At 34.4% G+C, this 22,381-nt stretch overlaps 1 pseudogene; it reads right to left on the reverse strand.

The window, feature by feature from the left end:
* Positions 1-670: 670 nt before the first annotated feature.
* On the reverse strand, positions 671-21,254 carry LOC111549638 (annotated as a pseudogene).
* Between the last annotated feature and the right edge of the window lie 1,127 nt (positions 21,255-22,381).

The raw sequence follows: 22,381 nt of genomic DNA on the forward strand, positions 1-22,381 counted from the left end.
TTCTTTTAGTATTTTTTCAGAATATTAAACTCTTTCAAGCAGCAGAGTACATCCCATCCCATCCCTGTTACTCTACCTTGCCCTGAAAAAACAAAAATCCTTTTTTGACTTGTAATTTTAAAAACAAAATGTAGAAGTGTCAGTTGTTACAGACGTGTTGTATTAATGAGGAAAGTAATAGAGTAAAACTATTGATAATATTTCATTCTTACTATACCATTGATGTATAATATTCCACATACGGTGTTACAATTTAATGGATTTTTTATATATTACTATTTGACCAGTGTCACTGGATTCAAAACACAAGTATTTGTGTTAAGATGTAAAGGATAAATAAAATATTTTGTGATTTAAAAATGTATCAGAAATTTAATCACCTGGTAAAGGTCAATATAAAGCCAATTGAAACTATAAACATTTTTCTTTGAAAACATAAACCAATGTAGCAGATGCTGAAATTGGGAGCAATTTTGTTAAAATTCATCAAAGAAAATGGAAAGAAGAAAAGTTCACTTTAATTCCACTGGGTAACATAAAAATACATTTTTACTGTAAGATTATTTGCAAGTTATATTTAAAGATACCATCTCTGTGAATATTTATGTACTGTTAACATGACTCCTCTTCTAGTAGTCAGAAATTTGTGCTCAGCTGTCACTCACGGCAGCTACTTCAGACTTTCTGCTTTAAAAAACTCATTGAACAGTTTAGCATCTTTCTTCAAGGACATTGTTTTATAGGATGTCAAGGAGCACCCTGAAAAAACACAAGATAAAACTTTATGTTTCCTTTTAGAGGACAGTAACCACCCCATAAAAACTTCAATTATAGTTTCCATGATATATTTTGGATGAGGTTGGGGTAGGCTTAAGCTTGGACAATGTGTCAAAACCCTATTTCATTTTATTAAAACACAAATAAAAAAATTGTAATCAGAAACATTAAACAAAATTTCTAATGCTATGTTTTACTCTTGAGTCAAATGGAGTTATTGTTAATATTGAAGAGATTTAGATTTTTCATTTAAAATAAGTGTTGTACCTACCACATTGGGTTTCTCAGACCATTTTTAAAACATTTACTGTCTTTTTTAAGTTTAAAATATTTTTTGATTTACAGAAAATTGGCAGAGATACTGCAGAGAGCTCTCATATGCTGAACACCCAGTTTCCTTATTATTAGCATTTTAAATTAAGTTGATTTGTTATAATTAATAAACCAATATTGATACATTATTATTAATGAAAGTCTGTACTGTATTCATATTTCCTTATTTTTTACCTATTGTCATTTTTATTTTCCAAGATCTCACCTAGGATGCCATATTAGATTTAGTTATTTTTCTCTTTAGGATTGGCTGCAACACTTTTTCAGGCATTCTTGTTTTTGATAACCTTGACAGTTTTGAGGAGGACTGGTCATGTATTTGGAGAATATCCCTTATGGATACCTTCTCATGTTTAAACTGATTTTTTATTTTTATTTATTTATTTATTTTTAAGGAAGATCATAGAGGTAAAATGACATTTTCATTTCATCATATCAGATATATACTGTCAACATGATTGATCGCTGATGCTGTTGATCTATCAGCTTTGAGATAGTGCTTCTTAGTTTTCTTCACTGGAAAGTTATTATTTTCCCATCTTTTTATATTGTATTCTTTGGAAGAAAGTCACTATGTGCAGCCCACTTTAAAAGGAAGGCATTACAACCACCACCTGAGTAAGAGTTTCTACCTAACTTGATTGTTATTTTCCTTGATGAGATACTTCTCTTCTCCACATATATTTATTTACTCAATTATTTACAATGCTATGGATGTATTTTACACCATTAATTTTACACGTTGGGATATAAGCTATTATGACATGATTGATTTTGCTACTCAAATTGTGATAGTTTTATCGTTGGGAGCTCTTTCCCTTTGTTTCTATGTGCCTTTGATACACCACCATCATTGTGTGCAGGTTTTTGTTTTGGTTTGGTTTCGGTTTTGATTTTTTTAATACCTTCTTACTTTCTAGAACTGCAGGATTCTCCAGGCTCATCTTATATATTTCATGGCTCAGGCACTGACTCACCAATTTCTCCACGGAGCACTTGTACCTTGTATTGGAGAATAACATCAGAAATCAAGATCTAGATGTGTTCTCGATTTCTTAAAAGTGTTTTCACTTTTAAGTGGGAGCTTAAATACTGAGTACACACGGACATGAAGAAGGGAACAAAAGACACAGAGGCCTGCTTGAGGGTGAAAACTGAGAGGAGAATGGAGATAAAAAACCTACCTATCGGGTACTATGTTTATTACCTGGGTGACAAAATAATTTGTACACCAAACCCCTGTGACATGGAATTTACCTATACGGCAAACCTTCCTATGTATTACCAAACCTAAAATAAAAATAAAAAAAAAAAAAAAAACGGAATGCTAGGTGTGCTTATTGTTACAAGAAAATCAATGCTTCTAGGCTCTCTCAACTGACAAAGTAAGGAAATACATATGCAAATACAAACCCATGTATACCCTACACATTATCTATCATCTATCTAAATTTACATAAGATGAAACATGAATTGATACCGATTTCTCCAACTCTAATTGAATACCACAGACATCATTCTAGTGGTCTCATCTTGTTGGTTTGTTAACTTCCACCGTAAAAGTGAGAAACCTGCCTTGTATAAGAAGACTATGTTCAGCTTTGAAAGAAAGTGTACAATCATTTTCCAAAGTAGATGTACCAAGTGTTCAATTTACTCAATTATTCAATGTAAATGTACATGTACAGGAGTTCCAGATTGTTAACATATGCCCTGTGGGGACAAGATATGATCTTGTACTGTGCAGAGTTTATGTACAGATTATATTGCCTTCAGTCTTACAGAATCCAACCTTCTCCAAAGTTGCTTAGGTCATCACCATTTCTGCGTTGCCTTCAGGTAGGTTGCTTCATACATTGGTAAATACAGTTGGATTCTTTTATCACACTCAACATTCCATCCTGGGATTCCTTGACTTCCTATTTCTTAATAATTTGCATTTATCAGCTTTCATGTTCTATGCTGCAAAGTGCAATAGGTTTTGACAATTGCATAGTAGTATGAATCCATCATTACGTTGTTATACAGAATAATTTCAATGCCCTAAGAAAATGCATGTGCTTCATGAATTCACCCTCTGCCCAAACCCTTGACAAACACTGCTTTATTTATAGTTTCTATTGTTTTGCCAATAAATTGCAATCACGTAGTAGATAGACTTTACAGAATGCCTTTCTTCATTTAGCAGTACTCATTTAAGATTCATCATGACTTTGAATAGCTTGATAGTTTATATCTATTTATTGCTGAATAATATCATACAATATATTTTTTGTTCCATATTTAAGAATATATTGGTTGTTTCCAGTTTATTGTGATGATGTATAAAGCTGTTGTTAATATCTACATAAAGATTTGTGTGGGGACAATTTTTCAAATCACTGGTGAAGTAACTAGGATCACGATGGCTGGATTGTAAAATAAGCCTATGTTCAGCTTTGAAAGAAACTGTCAAACTATTTCCAAAAGTGAATGTAGCAGTTTACGTTTCCACCAGCAATGAATGGAGCACTAGTTGTTCTGAATCTACAGCAGTTGATATTGTTTATTCATTTTTACTTTAGCTATTCTAATAGGTGTGATGTTATACCTTATGGATTTAATTTGCATTTCAAATAACAAATAATGTTGATCATCTTTTCATCTGTGTATCCTCTTACATGAGGTGTCTATTTAGATCTTTTGCCTATTTTGTAATTGTGTCATTTGTTTAGTTTTAAGTGTTCTTTGTGTATTTTTTAGTGTTTAGTTTTAGGTGTTCTTTGTGTATTTTAGATATAAATCATTTTGGAAAAAAAAAATGACTTTCTAGTTGAGGAGATTAACTGCTGGTTCAAAACCTATATGTGATTTTTTAGATCTGACCACAGGCATATACAAAGGCTTTACCTGGCAGGACTCATGGGAATAAACTGCCCTCCAACAGATCAGACTGGGTGCACAGCCAGTTCATTACAGTCTCTGAAGGGAGTTGCAGTTGAGAACTCAGGGCCTCTTAACTGGTCAGGCTCTTACCGTATTTAAATTCCTAGTGTCTTCATTCCTAGATCTCTTTATCTGAGGTCTAGGACAGAGAGATCTTCTTCAAGTACCTCTGCTGAGACCTCCTGGAGGAGCAGAAGGTGGGAAAACTTCAAGATATGCTTTTTTCCCACTTTGACTCAGCACAGTGATTTTTCACTCCTAGCTCTTCCTCCTCATCCTGCCCCTGACACCAGGGTCTATAAAGCTGCCTGACCCTATTGTTTGCAACATCCTCAAGAGAGAAATGATCCACCTCTCTGCGCAACGCAAACGCCTCCACCTATGTGCCTTTCCGTGGGAGAATTGAGACAGAGAGTTGGGGCTTCCTTCGGTTTTAGACTCCTGCTTATGCCATCACAGCATGTGATTAAAGGTTTAACTCCTTTATTTTTTACTTGTTGCTTTAATTGGATCCTCCAACACTTGCTTTAATTGGAGTCCCCTGATTCTAGGTTTTTATTTCTCTTTACAGTGTATTTCAGGGAAACATAGATATTAATTTTAAAAAAAGTCCAACTTGTCAATTTTTTTCTTTTTTTATCTCTCAGGATTGTGTTTTCGGTGTTGTGTTGAAAAACTTGTCACCAAAACCAAGGTCATATAGATTTTCCCTTATGTTTTATTCTGTAAATATTATAGTTTTATGTTTTACTTTTAGGTCTATGAGCCATTTTGAGACAATTACTAAGAATATGATTGGGTCTCTGCACAGGTGTTTTTTTTTCCCCTTTTTGCACATGGATATCCCATTGTTACAGAAACATTTGATATAGTCTATTCTTTCTTAATTAAATTGGCTTTCAAACATTGTCAAAAATTAATTGATTGTATTTTATTGGTTTGTTGCCGGAAATCAATTCTGTCCAATTTACCTATGTTTCTATTATTTTATGAATAATACCCTGTTTTGATTCTTATAACTGTGTAATTAATGTAGAAATTGAATAGTGAGTGTTTTTATATTTTTGAGCAGTATCTTGTAGCTATTCTAGGCATTTTGCCTTTCTATATAAACTTTAGAACAGGTTTATTAACATCAATAATAGTCTGTTGGGATTTTGATTGGGATTGCATGAAATGCACAGGCCAAGTTGGAAAGAATTGACATTTTAATAATATCAAATCTTTCAATCCATGAACATGGAATATTTCTCCGTTTATTTAATTATTTATTGATTTTTTTTCACCATAATTTGTAGTTTTCTGCAAGCAGATTCTGGACATATTCTATTAAATTATGTGAAGATTAGAACTTCCCTCTGCTTCTATTTTCTGAGAGATTTTGTAAAAATTGGTATTATTTTTCCTTAAATGTTTGTTAAAATTATCTAGTAAAACCATATGTCTCTGGTGCTCTCTCTTGTGGAAAATTTGTGATTATTTAATTTATTTAATATATTTTGAAATATTCAAAGTATTATTTCTCCATTTTTCATTTTTGGTAGTCTTTTAAGAAGCTGTTTCATTTTGCCTAAGGCAGAAAATTGGTGGCTTTGAGATGTGTGTTGTATTTTTTATTTAAATTTTACTGCCCATCAGTTGATAGTGATGGATCCCTCTCACTCTGATGTTGTAATTTGGGTCCTCTCTCTTTTTTTCTTGATTATTCTGGATAGGGATTTTTGAATCATATCAATCTTCTTTAAGAAAAAGTTTTACCTTTTTTTTAATTTTAGTTTTTATTTTTGTGAGTACATAGTAGACATATATATTTACGAGGTACGTGAGATGTTTTGATACATACATGCATTATGTAATCATCACATTATGGAGAATGGGGTATCCATCCCCTCAAGCACTTATCCTTTGTTTTAAAGAACAAGATTTTGGTTTCATTTTATTTGTTTTGTATTTTAATATTCTTGATATTTTTCTAATATTAATTTTAATTTTATGCTACTTTCTGACTGCCAACTCAGTCTTTATTCTCTAGTTTCTTAGAGACTTAGGTTATTGATTATAGATCTACCATATTTTCTAATATATGAATTTAGTTCAGTAAATTTATCCTAAGCATTGCTTTTCCTACACTGTGCAAATTTTGATTAATTTTATTTTTATTTTTGTACCAGTTTATTGCTGCAGAGGCTTCTGTTCCAGGTAAGCAGATGCTGGCCGTGACTCTCTGGAGTTATCTATCACCCCAGGTATTGGATTAAAACTTTGCCTTGCAAATTCAATTCTCTGTTGGTCAAAGAAAATTAATCAATTTTAAGTTTTTCCAATTCATCTTGTTTTAAAGATAGAAGTCATGACTTCTAAGCTTTTTAAATGTCAGAGCTGAAACTAGAAGGCCACAATTATATATTTTAAGAACATAAAATGTCTCCCTTATTCCTACTATACAATTGGCTATAAATACTTGTCAGTTATGCTTTCTTCCTTCGATAAACCTAAATTGGCATACAACCACTAGGTCCAGGTACTCAGCAAGGTGTCTAAGATTTAGTAACGACACAACTTGACCTTTGTTTTCCAGGAGAACTTTAAAGCTTTTATTCACCTTTTACATTATACCAAGTAGTTTTCACAGCTGCAGAGAAGTCACTCTTCATCTTTCCAATTAGAGTTGTTATACTCAAATGGTACTTGCATTCAGTATGCAATTTTATCATTTCACTCTGCTATTAATGACAGTTACCCAAGCTACCAGTTAACAATAGAAATAATATGTAGGAGCATCACACTAGAGAAAACTTCAACAAACTAGAGTTAGAGCACAAATAATTGAATTTTTAAAATATTATTCAATGTTATAGAAGTGTTTCTCTTTCATATTTACCTAAGCCCATTCTCTGAGTCATATGTCAGGCACTTAATAATAGTTTCTTGTCTCTTGTGCATCTGTAACTGAGTTCCTAAATATAGAAGCTATCATCTGGTACAATTATACTACTGATTGCTATAAAGTTCACAGACATTTCAGAAAATCTCTTCAAAAATCCATTATCCTGTGTTGTGTGTTAGATTAATCCTAAGTACTGTATTTTATGTAGTGGATAAATTTGGATTTTATAATTAATAGCTACATTTCCTTAATACATGAAGGGATATTAATGAATAGAATAGATAGTAAAAACAAGACAAAACAAAGCAAAATGATAAGAACCTTTACATGTTCAGCTTTAAAAAAAAAAATTTAGAATTGATTTTGGAATGACATAGTCTGCAAGACAGTTTGTTTCGCTGGCAAGTGAATTCAGTTCTATTTTTCCAAGAATTGAATTCAATTTTGAGTTAAATAGCCCATTTACCTGTCATTTCTCAGAAACTCTGAAACTGTTTCACTTTTTACATCTACACTTTCAATTAGAAAGAAAATTTTGATCTGAGGCAAACAAGAAGATTCAGCTTTAAGTCCAGTTTTATTCTGCTGTTTCCAAAATTCAGAGGGAATTTAAGTTAAATCTTGTAGTCAGACATGTTGGGGTCCGCGTGTTTCCTGAACAAAGGAATGAACACACAAGACAAGACAAACATGGCGGCCGCCCCAACAACACGCTCTGCTTTATTTTATAACGTCGTTTGTGGAATGTTAGCAAGTCGCCAGACACATTGTTGTTTCTCTGATCTTTCCCTGACTTTCTGAATTTCCAAGATGTTTACATATAAACAAGCCCCCAGGGTCTGCTATTTGCAACTGAGGCCAGTCTTGTAGGCTCCTTTGTCCTCCCTGTTTGCAGAGGAGGAATGCCCAGCTTCGTTTGCAAGAGCGGGACTATAATGTTAATGGGGGAATGGCCTGCTCAGTTGTAAAAGCAGATAGTCCTCTACACAGACACTCTTTAGATAACTAGCTTAAGACATGCTCTCTCATTCTCTGGAGTTAGTTTCTTTCTGAAACACTTCTAGCATCATCATTCTTATTTATATTTTGTTGTTTTACGAATATATCACTTCTCTTGTAATGTATTTTCTTGTGTATCTATGGAAAATTTTAGAAGATTGAAAGTATCTTTTATGATGATTTCATTTAAATAAAGCCTTTAAAGAGGTATTCTAAATTAAGCTGTGGTTCATGCCCATCTTCTCTGGAAGAAGTTCAAATTATAGTTTTATTATTTAGTAAATATGTGACCTTGACAACTCACTTAACCTACCATTGCTTCAGTTTCTTCATCTGCAAACTAAAAAACTAACAATAAACTGTTTAGCTACTAAACAGAGTACTTATCAGATTAAATGACTTAATATAAGTAAAGTTATCTGAGGGTACTGGTTAAGAGCATGGATTTTTAAAAAACTAAACCAAGAACATAGCGCAAGATCTACTTTTAGGCAGAGATAGATTCCAAATCATATTAACTTTTCGACTTGTGCCTGGAGTAATTATTTTTCCTACTACATTAAAAAAATAAGCCATTAAGCCGTTTCTGATTGACATAAAATAGTGTCATTTTAGTCTGATTTCTTTATTTTTCTTGTAGGCACCTAAAACAATGACACCCATCTTTGATTCTCTCACGTCTTATAATGGAAATGATCTCCTTTTGCCTCTGGCACAATGATATTTTCTTTACCTGTGTTTCATATCATATCTGTTTCATTCAGTCTCTCTCTCTTCTCTTTCTCTTCCTCCCTCCTTTCTTCCTCTTCTCTTTCTCTTTTTCTTCCTCTCCTTGACCCTTAACTCTATTTTTTCTTCCCACTCAAGCTTCTTGAGTTGTCTATGCTTGTTTGCTACGCGTATTTTATTTCTTTCTTTCACCCTTCAACTGACTGTTGTCTGTTTGCATCCCAAAACACATATTAATGTTGTTCTCCAAGATCTCCATTGACCATTTCAATCTTTAACCTACTTTAAATCTCTGCATTATTTTTCACTGTATGCCATTCATTTCATCTTGATATGTTTTCTAATGGGACAACAACCTTATCTAGTTAGCTTCACAGTATCTGAGATTCGAATTCAAGGATGACAATTTCCTTACCTTTTATATCAATAATCAAGATATTCCTTTCTAGTTCTCTCTTTCTTCTGGCATAGCCCACTCTCCTTGGGCAATGCTACCTACATCTATAGTTTTAATTATTCCCAAATCTACACCTTCATGACTTCTCATTGTCTCTTAAGTTTGAGAGCCATGTATCCAACTGTCTTCGGTGTTTTATTTTTTCTAGATGCTTAGTAGTTCCATTATGCCCCAATGATTTTGGCTACTCATTTTAGGACAGTTAATTTGGGAAAGAACTGTAATTTGGGGCACCAGCAACTTAATTATACTTCCCAAAATATAGATAAAATGTACACCTCTTGATAAAGTGACTATCTGTTAAAATACTTTTGCAATACAAGATGAACTTGATATAGCATGGTATATAAGATACTCCATGACATAACCCCTGCTTGTAAATCTTGGCAATCCTTGTTAAACTTAGGCCTTCTATGAATATGGTAAGTGTAAAAAACTGCCCATACTCTGCCCTTTTCCACCTTAATCTTTAAACTTAATGTGTCTTATTACATCATTTATAGTCTCACTGATTGAAACTACTCTAAAATAGAATAAGTAATCAATAAATTTTTTTGTAAGCCATTAGCTATTGTAGGTTTCCAAAATTATGCCATTAATGGCTCAACCATTAAAATATTCATTATTTTTTATATTTAGAAACATAGGTGAATAGTGTATTTATCTTGTAGACTTAACTTAGAAAGTGACAGTAAATAGTTAATTATATGTCAACTGTGGCATTATTTGGCAACTTTTTATAAAGAAAACTGAGCTTCAGTTACAGTAGAAACTTGGATTTTTATTTCTATTTTGTAGATTCCACATTTTGTTTCTTTTCAGACTACTAGTTACAGTTATTGACTTATTTATAATTAGATCTGGTGTCCAGATGTGCAAACATCCTTAAATCAAATGTTACTTTTGTTTTCATCAATTTGTTTTCATTATATGAGAAACCATATTAGAGTGGCTGTTAAAGATCTAATGTATTCCATTTACTGTGACATTTTTTTCAACCCAAAAGCTGTTTTGCTATTAAGTATTATTTAGTTAAGATCTTAAATATAATATATTTTATCTTTTTTTAAACTTGTATCTTAAGTTTGGGAGTACAAGTGCAGGTTTGTTACATAGTTAAACTTTGGTCATGAGTTTGTTTTACAGATTATTTCATCAAACGGGTATTAAACTTAATATGCATTGGTTATTTTTCTTGATGCTCTTCCCACCTTCCACCCTCCAAAAGACTTCAGTGTGCATTATTCCACTCTGTGTATCTATATGTCTCAACATTTAGTGCCCAATTTAAGTGAGAACTGTGGTAATTGGTTGTCTGTTCCTGTGTTAGTTTGTTAGAGATAATGGCCTCTAGCTCTATCCGTGTTCCTGCAAAGAACATGATCTCATTTTTCTTAATTGCTGTGTAGTATTCCACAGCATATATGTGCCACATTTTCTTTATCCAGTCTATCACTGATGAACATTTAGGTTGATTCTATGTCTTTGTTATTGTGAAAAGTGCTGCAATGAACATGCACATGCGTGTATCTTTATAATAGAATGATTTATATTTCTTTGGGTACATACCTGGTAATGGAGTTGCTAGGTTAAGTACTATTTCTGTATTTAGGTTTTTGAGGAATCACCACAGTGTCTTCCACAATGACTGACTGGCAGGGATGAATCTCTTAAGTGGAAATATTTATAACAAAGAAAAAGTAAAGAAATACATACCTGTACTCTAAGAGGAATTTATTGGTGAGAAAAAAATTGGTAAGATAGGTACATAAGAAATTCTATAAGGAACTCACAAAAGGAAGACAATAAAAAGAAAAATGGTAAGCGAGTTTTCAAAATTTTGATATATATGTTTAGCCTGGTAATTATAACAAGGCTTATATTTCTTCAAGGATTATTCTCATAATTATTCTTACATATCTCAATGGTAGGTAAAACATGGTGGGTAAAAACAAGAAAACAAAACAAAACAAAAATAAAACCTATAGATTTGGTGTTATGTTACCAGGTTTGAATCCTAGTTACATTATTTATTGATCAGAGGGCTGTGGCTAGGATATTTAACATATCTTAGCTTCATTTTTCTCATTAATACAATAAAATTAAAGTAAGATTTTAAGGTTAATATAAAAATAAAGTGAGGTTATATAATTAAAGGACCTGGAGCATTGTAACTTTTAATTACTTGTTAATTTTCTTCCCATCTGTAGTAATAAAAATATGATTATCTTTTTTCTTAATTAATACTTAGGAAATGTGTTCTATTTTTTTCTCTGAATTTTGAATGTATTAATATGGAATCCTAAAAGGAAGTTGAAATGTTATTTTTTTTGTAGTAATTGTTGCAAAGTGATTATTTTAAATTAATTATGCACAAATATTAAGCTTTTGTTTTTAAGATTTGGTAGTTGTTAATCATTAGAGGTAGGTTGGAGATGGCTCATTACCAGTCTAAAAGGAAGGAACCTCAGTTTCGATTTTGCCATACTACATACGTTCATAAGAAGATAAGCAGTAACATTTTTATATCTAAATCTGTCATCTGGGATGAATATCAGCTGTTTTTCTCCTGTGGTACCCAAAAGCACTAAGATAGTTTGGAATTTTGTTCCCCCCAAATCTCATAGGGGCAATGTAAGAATAGTCTAACACAGAAAATTGGTACTGAGTAGTGAAGTATTGCTATAAAGATACCTGATAATGTGTAAGCAGCTTAGAAACTGGATAACAAGGCTGGGCACGGTGACTCACACCTGTAATCCCAGCACTTTGGGAGGCCAAGGAGGGTGGATCATGAGTTCAGGAGATAGAGACCATCCTGGCTAACATGGCGAAACCCCATCTCTACTAAAAAATACAAAAAATTATCTGGGTATGGTGGCGGGCACCTGTAGTACCAGCTACTCAAGAGGCTGAGGCAGGAGAATGGTGTGAACCCAGGAGGCAGAGCTTGCAGTGAGCCAAGACTGCACCACTGCACTCCAGCCTGGGCAACAGAGACAGATTCTGTCTCAAAAAACAAACAAACAAACAAACAAACAAACCAAAAAAAACTGGATAACGGGCAGAGGTTGGAAGTTTATAGGACTCAAAAGAAGATGGAAAAATAAGGGAAAGTTTGGCACTTCTTAGAAACTGGTTAAATTGTTGTGACCAAAATGCTGATAGTGATATGGAGAGTGAAGTCCAGGCTGATGAGGTCTCAGACGAAAATTAGGAACTTATTGGGAACTAGATCAAAGGTCACCCTTGTTATGCCATAGCAAAGAACTTGGCTATATTTTGTTCATGTTCTAGGGATCTGTGAAAGTTTAAACTTAAGAGCAATGACTTAGGGTACCTGGCAGAAGAAATTTCTAAGCAGCAAAACATTTAAGATGTAACCTGGTTGCTTCTAACAACCTATCTCAGATACGGGAGCAAAGAAATGACTTAACGTTGGAAGTTATAATTAAAGAGAGAGCAGAGTATAAAAATTTGGAAAACTTGCAGCCTAGTCATGTGGCAAAGAAAGAAAAAAAAACAAGAAAAGTCTAAACGTGTTGTGGAATAACCACTTGCTAGAGATATGAGCATAACTAAAAAGTAGCAAAGTGTGAATAGCGAAGACTATGGCAAAATGGCCTTGAAGACATTTCAGAGATCTTTGAGGCAGCCCCCCCATTACAGGTCCAGAGGCTTAGGTCTAAAGAATGGTTTTGTAGGCTAGACAAGGAGTGCCACTGACCTGTACTACGTTGGTAGGCTTCTCCCATCCAGGCCCCTCTGACAGCCTTGACTCAAAGGGCCGTGTACAGCTTAGGATGGCCAATCCAGAGGGTACAAGCTGTAAGTCTTGATGGCTTTGAGGTGGTCTTAAGCCTGCAAGTTCGCTGAGTGCAAGAGGAAGCCTGATAGCCTCTGCTTAGATTTCAGAAGATGTGTGAGAAAGCCTGTGTGCCCAGGCAGAATTCTCTGCAGGGACAGAACCCTCACAGAGAACTTCCAGTAGGGCAGTGTAAAGGGCAAATGTAGTGTTGGAGGTAACACACAGAGTCCCCACTGGGGCACTGCCTGGTGGAGTTATAGGAAGGGGGCTGCCACCTGCCAGACCCCAGAATGATAGATTCACTGGTAGCTTGCACCCTGTACCTGGAAAAGCCACAGGTACTCAACTCTAACCCATGTGAGCAGCCACAGGACCTGTACTCTGCAAAGCCACAGAGGTAGAGCTTCCCAAGGCCTTGGGAGCTCACCCTTGCACCAGTGGGCCCTGGACGTGGGACATGGAGTCAAATGAGATTATTTTGGAGCTTTAAGATGTAATGACTGCCTTGCTAGGTTTTGAACTTGTATGTGGCGTGTTACCCCTTTCTTTTGGCCAATTTCTCCCTTTTGGAATAAAATTGCTTATCCAATGCCTGCACCCCCATTGTATCTTGGAAGTAACTTGTTTTGGTTTTCCTGGTTCATAAATGGAAGAAACTAATCTCAGATGAGACTTTGGACTTTCGACATTTGAGTGATGCTGATGATTCTATTTTGCAATGTGAGAAGAACATGAGATTTGGGGACCAAACGTGGAGTGACATAAGTTGAATATTGGTTCTCCCAAATCTCACGTTAAAATGTAATCACCAATTTTGGAGAGGGGTGGGGATTGGTGGGAGGTGATTGGATCATGGAGGCAGATTTCTCATGAATGGTTTAGTACCACCCTCTTGGTGCTGTTCTCACAATAGTGAGTGAGTTTTCAGAGTTCCAATTGTTTAAAAGTGTCTGGCACCTTCCCATCTCTCTCTCTCTTGCTCCTTCTTTCACCATGTAATGTGCCTGCTGCCTCTTCACCTTCCATCATGAGTGAAAGCTCCCTAAAGTGTTTCTTTATGGCAATGCAAGAATGGCCTAACACAGGTACTATCATTGAAAAATTCACCTAATTCTACAAGTAGGGTTAGGCTAAATAATCAGGCAGTCTGAGGTGATAAAAGGTATTCTTGGAACCAATAACTCAGCTCAGAACCAGTTAAAAGTCAAATGGAGGATGCTATCCCTTAGTCTACAGGGCAAGGTTTCACTTAATTTTTATGCCTTGACCATACAAAAGTGTGAAGGTTGTAGGAACTATTTTAAATAAAACAGCTTGAACACTAGTAGTTTCATTAATGGGGATCCACTTTTAACATTCATTATGCTAATTGGTAAAGCTCCTGATGTTGAGTCAAGATGTAGATGTTAGACGAGATCAGGCACGTTCAGGATGGTATGGCCGTAGACAAGATGTAGATGTTAGAAATGCTTGATGAATTTACTTCTGCAGTATGGATTCCTAACTTTAAATGTTAGCTGACCCCCTGGGGAAAATGATTGCAGGAATATGTCAACTAGATCCCCATAGTGTCTAGATTAACACAAATGCACATACATTGATTTAACATGGTCAATTCTGAAATATTTGAATATAAATTATAGACCTTATATAATTGTACCTTTAATCATACTTTCAAAATAGCAAAATTAAGTCAAAACTGGCTTATAAAATCCAGATTGTAATGTCCATTGGATTTACAGAAGTATCAGATGGATAATAGATTGATCTTAATTTTGTCCTTTAAATTAAATGCCAGAGTAGTATAAACCTGGGAGAATGTAAATTTGGGAACCAGAGTTGTATCCTCTGATCTTCTCTCACAATAATAGTCTTCAAAATTGCAAGAAATAATCCTAGCACTTTGGGAGGCCAAGGCAGGTGGATGGCTTCAGTCTAGAAGTTCAAGACCAGTCAGACAATGTGCAAAAATGCATGTCTCTACAAAAATGTGAAAATTAGCCAGCCATGGTGGCATGTGCCTATAGTCCCAGCTCCTCAGGGGGCTGAGGGAGGAGTATTGCTTGAATCTTGGAGGTTGAGGCTGCAGTTATCCATAATTGACTGAGCCACTGCACTCTAGCCTGGGTGACAGAGCAAGAATTTGTCTCAATTAAAAAAAAAAAAAAAGCAACAAAAAGCGTGCCAAATATAAGATGTTATCTCATGGAAATAGCATGAAAAAGGATGATCTACATGAGTTGATTCACTAGTTGTATCTATTAAAAATAACCACTTCATATAAACTAATACTACCTAATATTATTGATAGCTTACTCATGTCAGATGTTATTCCTTGACCTTTTACATATAGTATTCATTCCTCAAAATAATCTCATAAATTACATACTATAATCATTATTTGATGAAGATAAAACCACTGAGGCAGAGAGCTTTTAAGTAACTTACTGAAGTCTAACAGTTAAAGAATTGATAATGTAGAATTAAAACCTAGTCATGTGGCTCTGGAGGCCATATTCTCCAATGCTACAATACATTGATTATGTCACAGTGTGTCTATGGGGCTGACTTCATGGAGCATGGTACCATGCTCACATGGATCTGCTCTTCGTTTAATGCTGTGCTGCTGCCATTTTGGAATTCTTAATAATTTGCAACAGAAGACCCCACGTTTTCATTTTGAGTTGAACCCCACAAATTTTGTAGCCAAACCTGTGTATGACTGCCTTGGCCATGAAATATTACACTTCATAGGTAGAAATGATATGAGGAAGTTCCTCTCACCGACGATCATTAGAATGTGTAATTCAAACCAGTGGGAGAAAAATGAAACTGTCACTAAATAAGATATTAATTACACTCTTTATAAGCAAATAATGAATTGTTCTTTATAACAAATAAACATAAACCAAGTCGTCTCACAACTTCCTGATTAGTGTAAGCACAAGAATATAATTACTTATCTTCATACTTAACCATAAAAGGGAATATTCAAGAAATCTTAATATACTGGGAGTTTCAAACATACTTCTGTTGCCAAAATATTATTGGAGGAATGAGAGTCTGTTGTTGAAAACTTAGAAAATAAAAAGACATAGTTCTTAGCAGTAAAATATCAAATTAAATCTAATTAGTAAATATATTATTCTTCTCACCTGTTAATATTAACAGCAAAGTTACATTAATGTTTTCAATAGCTGGAAAAAGACACCATGAACTGTGCATTACCATAAAAATTTGAGGTAATATTACAAAACCTAGTTTTTAAAATATTCATAAATATAGTTTTCACTGATTAGTAATTTAATTTTTTAAATAAATAAATGCCTGAAATTTAAAACAGCATTATTGTAAAATTATAAATGTTTCTTTTGTTTTGCTGAGTAAAACAAATGAGCAAAATTCAATTCTTGTTACAGAAGTGTTATATTTCTAAGTACATTTATGAGAGAGATTTCTGGATTTAATTTTCCTCATCTAAGCCATGTAGCTTAGCAATAGTGTCATTTGGGATAAATATATTTTCTTTACAAACTAGCTAATGCAGATTTTATGGATGAATAATTTACATAAGTTTTGTTTCTGCCACCTTGTATTTATTGAAGTTTTATTTGACACCACATGATACATTTATGTATGATCACTTGGATTTTATCTTTCGAGGTAATTTGCCTTACATCTTATTGAGTTCCAATTAATCAAAGTAAGAGTGACTTCTGATAATCATAACCCTGAAATATATGAAAAACCTATTTGGCATGTGCAATTACTCATTTCAGACATTCTTTTACATTTGAATCTAAAATTCGTGTACAAAATTTTATAAAATAAATCAAAGTAACTCTCTATAAATATTCAACATCTGCTATTTTAAAAAGCCTGAACTCATTTCACTAATTGTCATGTGCTGATGTGGAAAATAACTGAAAGATCAGTTTCTTCCAGGATGTGCAGGTTAGCCAATATAAAGCCTGTTCAACGACAGGAAGAAAGAAAAGTAGATCTAAATCATTGAATTAAATCTTATTACAGTCTAAGCGCTTCTCCTCTAATGATACTCACATAATTCTTATTGTATAATTCAAAAATATTAGAATAATTAAAATGACATAGAATGCACATCTCTTAGAAGCATTAGAGTATTGTTAATTCTGACAGATTTCTATAATCCAAGTCACAGTCTTCTTTTCAGGCTGTGTGATTATCTTACTTATGACTTATTCCTAATGTAAACAATATCTCCATGGAGAAAACATATTACTATTTAATGGCAATTTTAAAAAGCATTAAATTTGTTCATATTGTTGGATAAAGAACAATATTACAGCGTATATTAAGCACCAATCCTATGCATAGTACTTTGGTAAAATTAAAAGGACCAGAAAGAAAAAACATAACTATATTGCAATTGAGATGGTATTAAAAATCATAAGTAGAAAAACAAAGCAATGTCTTATAACTGACATTGAACAAAATAGACTCTCATTACTATGGAACACAAAAGAGGAAGAAAAGTGTTGATATGAAATACCTATGTCTAGATATTGGCTTCTTGATGATTTTTTATCTTTTATTCCTTATTGTATTCTTTCCTTTAGTTATTTAAATATCCAGCAAGGGTTTTTGGACATCTTCGAGTAGAGAATTCTTAAGTAATTATGTAATATGGATCTGAAGATATGAACTTTATGATTAATTCCTGTAAATAAGTTATGAAGTTTCTGTTATAGTGGTGATAAATGTAGGTAAGAATCCTTTATGTGTCTGGGTGGGAGTACAGAATGGAGAGCTGAAGATTATCTCTGATTACGTATGAAAGTTCCACTGTGAAGTTATTGGTCAATGTTTTCTGGGGAAAGCACTTCAATGTAGGCAAAGTCTTTCTAACCTAAAGAAATTTAGAGTTAAATATAGGGAAAAAAATAAATCAAAACAACATTTTGATATTTTGTGTATTTTGTGTTTCTTTTTTTACCTGCAATATATGAAATGTGTTTCCTTTCTTTTGATTTCTTGGGCAGACCAAAGGGTAAAATATCCAAGCTGAGATATAACTGCCAAACAAGGTCACTAAACCCAGCTACAGGAGATGCATAGGGTTTTGACTGACATACATTCATCTGATTCCTTCCACCTTGAAGTCTCTGATGAAGTAGCAAGGCAAAAATGTTCAATCTTTCTCCCATCGTCTTTGGATTCATTAACATATCATATCCTTGAAGTAATTGCTGTCTCATTGATGTCTCATTTGATTTATCTAAAAGAACCTTCGGCTGGACATCAATACCCATATTTTTTTAAAAATGTGTTGTTTATGGTGGATAAGCTTTTTGATGTGCTGCTGAATCTGGTTTGCCAGTATTTTATTGAGGATTTTTGCATCGATGTTCATCAGGGATATTGGTCTAAAATTCTCTTTTTTTGTTGTGTCTCTGCCAGGCTTTGGTATCAGGATGATGTTGGCCTCATAAAATGAGTTAGGGAGGATTCCCTCTTTTTCTATTGATTGGAATAGTTTCAGAAGGAATGGTACCAGCTCCTCCTTGTACCTCTGGTAGAATTCAGCTGTGAATCCATCTGGTCCTGGGCTTTTTTTGGTGGGTAGGCTATTAATTGTTGCCTCAATTTCAGAGCCTGCTATTGGTCCATTCAGGGATTCAACTTCTTCCTGGTTTAGTCTTGGGAGAGTGGGCTTCATCCCTGGGATGCAAGGCTGGTTCAACATTCGCAAATCAATCAACGTAATCCAGCATATAAACAGAACCAAAGACAAGAACCACATGATTATCTCAATAGATGCAGAAAAGGCTTTTGACAAAATTCAACAGCCCTTCATGCTAAAAACGCTCAATAAATTCGGTATTGATGGAATGTACCTCAAAATAATAAGAGCTATTTATGACAAACCCACAGCTAATATCATACTGAATGGGCAAAAACTGGAAAAATTCCCTTTGAAAACTGGCACAAGACAGGGATGCCCTCTCTCACCACTCCTATTCAACATAGTGTTGGAAGATCTGGCTAGGGCAATCAGGCAAGAGAAAGAAATCAAGGGTGTTCAGTTAGGAAAAGAAGAAGTCAAATTGTCCCTGTTTGCAGATGACATGATTGTATACTTAGAAAACCCCATCGTCTCAGCCCAAAACCTTCTTAAGCTGATAAGCAACTTCAGCAAAGTCTCAGGATACAAAATTAATGTGCAAAAATCACAAGCATTCTTATACACCAGTAACAGACAAGCAGAGAGCCAAATCAGGAATGAACTTCCATTCACAATTGCTTCAAAGAGAATAAAATACCTAGTATTCCAACTTACAAGGGATGTAAAGGACCTCTTCAAGGAGAACTACAAACCACTGCTCAGTGAAATCAAAGAGGACACAAACAAATGGAAGAACATACCATGCTCATGGATAGGAAGAATCAATATCGTGAAAATGGCCATACTGCCCAAGGTTATTTATAGATTCAATGCCATCCCCATCAAGCTACCAATGAGTTTCTTCACCGAATTGGAAAAAACTGCTTTAAAGTTCATATGGAACCAAAAAAGAGCCCGTATTGCCAAGACAATCCTAAGTCAAAAGGACAAAGCCGGAGGCGTCACGCTACCTGACTTCAAACTATACTACAAGGCTACAGTAACCAAAACAGCATGGTACTGGTACCAAAACAGAGATATAGACCAATGGAACAGAACGGAGCCTTCAGAAATAATGCCACACATCTACAACCATCTGATATTTGACAAACCTGAGAAAAACAAGAAATGGGGAAAGGATTCCCTATTTAATAAATGGTGCTGGGAAAATTGGCTAGCCATAAGTAGAAAGCTGAAACTGGATCCTTTCCTTACTCCTTATACGAAGATTAATTCAAGATGGATTAGAGACTTAAATGTTAGACCTATTACCATAAAAACCCTAGAAGAAAATCTAGGTAGTACCATTCAGGACATAGGCATGGGCAAGGACTTCATGTCTAAAACACCAAAAGCAACGGCAGCAAAAGCCAAAATTGACAAATGGGATCTAATTAAACTAAAGAGCTTCTGCACAGCAAAAGAAACTACCATCAGAGTGAACAGGCAACCTACAGAATGGGAGAAAATTTTTGCAATCTACTCATCTGACAAAGGGCTAATATCCAGAATCTACAAAGAACTCAAACAAATATACAAGAAAAAAACAAACAACCCCATCAAAAAGTGGGCAAAGGATATGAACAGACATTTCTCAAAAGAAGACATTCATGCAGCCAACAGACACATGAAAAAATGCTCATCATCACTGGCCATCAGAGAAATGCAAATCAAAACCACAATGAGATACCATCTCACAGCAGTTAGAATGGCAATCATTAAAAAATCAGGAAACAACAGGTGTTGGAGAGGATGTGGAGAAATAGGAACACTTTTACACTGTTGGTGGGACTGTAAACTAGTTCAGCCATTATGGAAAACAGGATGGCAATTCCTCAAGGATCTAGAACTAGATGTACCATATGACCCAGCCATCCCACTACTGGGTATATACCCAAAGGATTATAAATTATTCTACTACAAAGACACATGCACACGTATGTTTATTGCGGCACTATTCACAATAGCAAAGACTTGGAATCAACCCAAATGTCCATCAGTGACAGACTGGATTAAGAAAATGTGGCACATATACACCATGGAATACTATGCAGCCATAAAAAAGGATGAGTTTGTGTCCTTTGTAGGGACATGGATGCAGCTGGAAACCATCATTCTTAGCAAACTATCACAAGAAGAGAAAACCAAACACCGCATGTTCTCACTCATAGGTGGGAACTGAACAATGAGTTCACTTGGACTCGGGAAGGGGAACATCACACAATGGGGCCTATCATGGGGAGGGGGGAGGGGGGAGGGATTGCACTGGGGAGTTATACCTGATATAAATGATGAATTGATGGGTTTTGACGAGTTGATGGGTGCAGCACATCAACATGGCAGAGGTATACATATGTAACAAACCTGCATGTTATGCACATGTACCCTAGAACTTAAAGTATAATAAAAAATAATAATAATAAAACATAAAAATGTGTTGTTTTATTGGGCCCAGAGACGCTACTTTTCCCATTCTTTGCAAATAACTGAAGTCCACATTAGCTGTTAGATCTGCTGTTCCTGAGGCAATTAAGACATCATGAAACTTGTGGCCACAAAACCCTCTGAAGTCATCTGTCTTTGTTCCATCATGATGGTAATCAGCAACCAGTGCAGGACCTCCAGTTAGTGCAATGCATTGAGAAAGTTCCTTAGTGATAACACCAGCATCAGGAAACACTTCAACGTGATCGATTGTTTAATCTAGTGACTTCAGCCATTGAGACAATCTACTATAACTGTGATTTGAATTAAAATTTTTATTAAGTGAATAAAATGGAGCTATTTATTTCACAAATATATAATGTTATTGCAGTATTTAAGATTATAAGGGCCCCTTATATTGATAAAGCTAACACTTACTTGGGAAGGTTTTGGTAGTCAGGCAATTGAAGCAAATTTAATGGAAATATTAGCTGGGCATAATGGTATGCATCTGTAGCCCCAGCTACTCTGGAGGGAAAGTTGGGAGTGACTGAGCCCAGAAGTTTGAGGCAGCAGTGAGCTGTGATCAGGAAATTGCACTCCATTTCAGTCAAAATATGCTGAAATTTATAAATTAAAATAATTCATAAGTTAATACCAAACATTTGGAAAAAAATTACTTTTAAAAGTTGTACTGTTAATAAATCAAATATTAATATTTAAAATAAATTATGAAGTAACTTTTACTATGCAAATAAATGTTGCTTTCCAGAACACCTATAAGTTCATATTTACATACAGTACTGCTCCATGTGTGATATGGATAACATACACTTGACTTTCTTCTCCATCTATGCTTTTTCTATTCTCCCCACCACGGATTCCCCAATTAATACTCTGTTTCCACCTATTGAAATAGTAGTCACATTTAAAGGACTGAGCTTAAATTTCATTATTCTATAATGTTTTCCAGATCCCTTTTTTAAAAATAAAATTTTGTATTTTTTACTAATATTTCCCAGTGATACTACTTTGCTCAATCATAACACAAGTAATAAAATATTACATTAATTTACTTTAAATATTTGCAAATATCTGTCCCCTTCTCTATATTGTAAGCTCCTTATATTAAAGGGACTATTATAAATTTGCTTTGAATAGACAATCATTAGATTATAACATCAATATCAGCCTATCATGCCTGGCCAGCCTATAAGCAAATACTCAGCTTTGATTGTAAAAAAAAATATGTATTATGTTAGATGAGAAAATAGTTACCAACATTAGATAAATTCAATTCAAACCCTACATTTCAATACTTATAAGTCTGTTTTACATAATTTCTATTATAAAACAGGTATTCGCTAACTCATTGGGGATCCATTTGGACAAAAGTTG

Source organism: Piliocolobus tephrosceles, chromosome 7 (assembly GCF_002776525.5).
Source record: "Piliocolobus tephrosceles isolate RC106 chromosome 7, ASM277652v3, whole genome shotgun sequence".
Taxonomy (NCBI): domain Eukaryota; kingdom Metazoa; phylum Chordata; class Mammalia; order Primates; family Cercopithecidae; genus Piliocolobus; species Piliocolobus tephrosceles.